Genomic DNA, 4,381 nt, shown 5'->3' with positions numbered 1-4,381 from the left:
AATGCTCCCGGACACAATAGGCACAATTCTGTGAATCGTCTTTCGTACGTGGTAATATCAAATCCTTGGGTTCGTAACCCTCTAAGTTCTGTCTTGAGCTTATTGACCTCGGTTCTGGGACGGTACTTCTCGTTCATCAAGTGCTTGAATGCTGACCACGGTAGTGCGTACGCATCGTCTTGTCCCACTTGCTCTAGATAGGTATTCCACCATGTTAACGCAGAACCTGTGAAGGTATGCGTAGCGTACTTTACTTTGTCCTCTTCAGTACACTTACTTATGGCAAACACCGATTCGACCTTCTCGGTCCACCGTTTCAATCCGATCGGTCCTTCGGTTCCATCAAATTCCAAAGGTTTGCAGGCAGTGAATTCTTTGTAGGTGCATCCTACACGATTTCCTGTACTGCTAGATCCAAAGTTATTGTTGGTATGTAGCGCAGCCTGTACTGCGGTTATGTTTGAAGCTATAAAAGTACGGAATTCCTCTTCATTCATATTCACGGTGTGTCGAGTAGTCGGTGCCATTTCCTTCAAAATAGTTAAATGGAACAAGTTAATCATACAGAATATTAAGAGTAGTTAATAGTATTTCGTAGCATAATATGAACTCATTTATAAAAGCTTTTTCTTCATATTAGCGTTTTATAAGTTTAAATTCGGGTAGTACCTACCCGTTAAGTTCATACTTAGTAGCTAATATACAATTCAACTACTACAATTCTATATGAAAAACTGATTATAATAATATTTCGCGTTCAAACTTTTATACAATATTTTACAAACTTACAATACCGCTTATTTTACATAAAGCATGAAATATAGCACACAATAACTTTGATACAAGATAGTTGTGGAGATAATTCTAGCTAGTACACAAGTCGTTCAGCAAAGGCAATAAAGACACGTAATTCATACGTCCAGAAACAAGTCATGCATTCTGGTTTTACTAGGACTACTTCCCATCCTTGGTCTTGTGCAACATAACCGTTATGGTCGTTGATAAGACAGCGTGTTGTAACGTCGTCAAAGGGACGAGGGTTACGTAATGTCCAACAGTCCCGTAATAATCTAAAAACCTCATTTCTTACCCCAATTACCGACTCCGTCACTTGTGGAAACGTTTTGTTTAATAGTTGTAGCCCGATGTTCTTGTTCTCACTTTGGTGAGAAGCGAACATTACTAATCTGTAAGCATAACATGCTTCTTTATGTTGCATGTTAGCCGCTTTTTCTAAATCACGAAGTCCAATATTCGGATATATTGAGTCAAAATAATTTCTTAACCCGTTGCGTAAAATAGCATTTGGGTTCCCCGCAATATATGCGTCAAAGTAAACACATCGTAACTTATGGGTTTCCCAATGTGATATCCCCCATCTTTCAAACGAAAGTCTCTTATAAACCAAGACATTCTTGGAACGTTCTTCGAATGTCTTACAAACTGATCTCGCCTTAAATAGTTGTGCCGAGGAATTCTGGCCGACTCTAGACAAGATTTCATCAATCATGTCTCCGGGTAGGTCTCTTAAAATATTGGGTTGTCTATCCATTTTGTGTTTTTAAACTGTAAAATAGACAAGAGTTAGATTCATAAAAAAAATACTTATTAATACAAGCAATTTTTACATATATCATAAAGCATAAGAACACTATATTACATATATTACACCACACGAATACAACTATCTTATTCCGACTCGCTCGTTTCTTCTTCTTCGGTTTTGGTTCGTTTTGCCAAGTTTCTAGGGATATATGATGTTCCCCTAATACGAGCCGTCGTTGTCCACATTGGTTTAGAAAAACCTGGTGGTTTAGAGGTTCCCGGGTCATTGTTACAACTTAAGGACTTCGGGCGTTGACGATACATATAAAGTTCATCGGGGTTGGAATTAGATTTCTCTATTTTTATGCCCTTTCCCTTATTATTTTCTTTTGCCTTTTTAAATTCAGTTGGGGTAATTTCTATAACATCATCGGAATTCTCGTCGGAATCCGATTCATCGGAGAATTGGTAATCCTCTCAATATTTTGCTTCCTTGGCGGAAACACCATTGACCATAATTAACCTTGGTCGGTTGGTTGAGGATTTTCTTTTACTTAACCGTTTTATTATTTCCCCCACCGGTTCTATTTCTTCATCCGGTTCCGATTCTTCTTCCGGTTCCGATTCTTCTTCCGGTTCCGACTCTTCTTCCGGTTCCTCTTCGGGAACTTGTGAATCAGTCCACGAATCATTCCAATTTACATTTGACTCTTCATTATTATTAGGTGAGTCAATGGGACTTGTTCTAGAGGTAGACATCTATCACATAATATCAAACGCGTTAAGAGATTAATATATCACATAATATTCACATGTTAAAAATATATAGTTTCCAACAAAATTTGTTAAGCAATCATTTTTCAAGTAAACACGGTCGAAGTCCAGACTCACTAATGCATCCTAACAAACTCGATAAGACACACTAATGCAAAATTCTGGTTCTCTAAGACCAACGCTCTGATACCAACTGAAATGTCCCGTTCTTATTGATTAAAAACGTTCCATATTAATTGATTTCGTTGCGAGGTTTTGACCTCTATATGAGACGTTTTTCAAAGACTGCATTCATTTTTAAAACAAACCATAACCTTTATTTCATAAATAAAGGTTTAAAAAGCTTTACGTAGATTATCAAATAATGATAATCTAAAATATCCTGTTTACACACGACCATTACATAATGGTTTACAATACAAATATGTTACATCGAAATCAGTTTCTTGAATGCAGTTTTTACACAATATCATACAAACATGGACTCCAAATCTTGTCCTTATTTTAGTATGCAACAGCGGAAGCTCTTAATATTCACCTGAGAATAAACATGCTTTAAACGTCAACAAAAATGTTGGTGAGTTATAGGTTTAACCTATATATATCAAATCGTAACAATAGACCACAAGATTTCATATTTCAATACACATCCCATACATAGAGATAAAAATCATTCATATGGTGAACACCTGGTAACCGACAATAACAAGATGCATATATAAGAATATCCCCATCATTCCGGGACACCCTTCGGATATGATATAAATTTCGAAGTACTAAAGCATCCGGTACTTTGGATGGGGCTTGTTGGGCCCGATAGATCTATCTTTAGGATTCGCGTCAATTAGGGTGTCTGTTCCCTAATTCTTAGATTACCAGACTTAATAAAAAAGGGCATATTCGATTTCGATAATTCAACCATAGAATGTAGTTTCACGTACTTGTGCCTATTTTGTAAATCATTTATAAAACCTGCATGTATTCTCATCCCAAAAATATTAGATCTTAAAAGTGGGACTATAACTCACTTTCACAGATTTTTACTTCGCCGGGAAGTAAGACTTGGCCACTGGTTGATTCACGAACCTATAACAATATATACATATATATATATCAAAGTATGTTCAAAATATATTTACAACACTTTTAATATATTTTGATGTTTTAAGTTTATTAAGTCAGCTGTCCTCGTTAGTAACCTACAACTAGTTGTCCACAGTTAGATGTACAGAAATAAATCGATAAATATTATCTTGAATCAATCCACGACCCAGTGTATACGTATCTCAGTATTGATCACAACTCAAACTATATATATTTTGGAATCAACCTCAACCCTGTATAGCTAACTCCAACATTCACATATAGAGTGTCTATGGTTGTTCCGAAATATATATAGATGTGTCGACATGATAGGTCGAAACATTGTATACGTGTCTATGGTATCTCAAGATTACATAATATACAATACAAGTTGATTAAGTTATGGTTGGAATAGATTTGTTACCAATTTTCACGTAGCTAAAATGAGAAAAATTATCCAATCTTGTTTTACCCATAACTTCTTCATTTTAAATCCGTTTTGAGTGAATCAAATTGCTATGGTTTCATATTGAACTCTATTTTATGAATATAAACAGAAAAGTATAGGTTTATAGTCGGAAAAATAAGTTACAAGTCGTTTTTGTAAAGGTAGTCATTTCAGTCGAAAGAACGACGTCTAGATGACCATTTTAGAAAACATACTTCCACTTTGAGTTTAATCATAATTTTTGGATATAGTTTCATGTTCATAATAAAAATCATTTTCTCAGAATAACAACTTTAAAATCAAAGTTTATCATAGTTTTTAATTAACTAACCCAAAACAGCCCGCGGTGTTACTACGACGGCGTAAATCCGGTTTTACGGTGTTTTTCGTGTTTCCAGGTTTTAAATCATTAAGTTAGCATATCATATAGATATAGAACATGTGTTTAGTTGATTTTAAAAGTCAAGTTAGAAGGATTAACTTTTTTTTGCGAACAAGTTTAGAATTAACTAAACTATGTTCTAGTGATTA

This window comes from Rutidosis leptorrhynchoides, chromosome 3, assembly GCF_046630445.1.
Source record: "Rutidosis leptorrhynchoides isolate AG116_Rl617_1_P2 chromosome 3, CSIRO_AGI_Rlap_v1, whole genome shotgun sequence".
Lineage (NCBI taxonomy): Eukaryota > Viridiplantae > Streptophyta > Magnoliopsida > Asterales > Asteraceae > Rutidosis > Rutidosis leptorrhynchoides.
The sequence above is the reverse complement of the archived record's forward strand: the minus strand, read 5'-3'. Positions refer to the sequence as shown.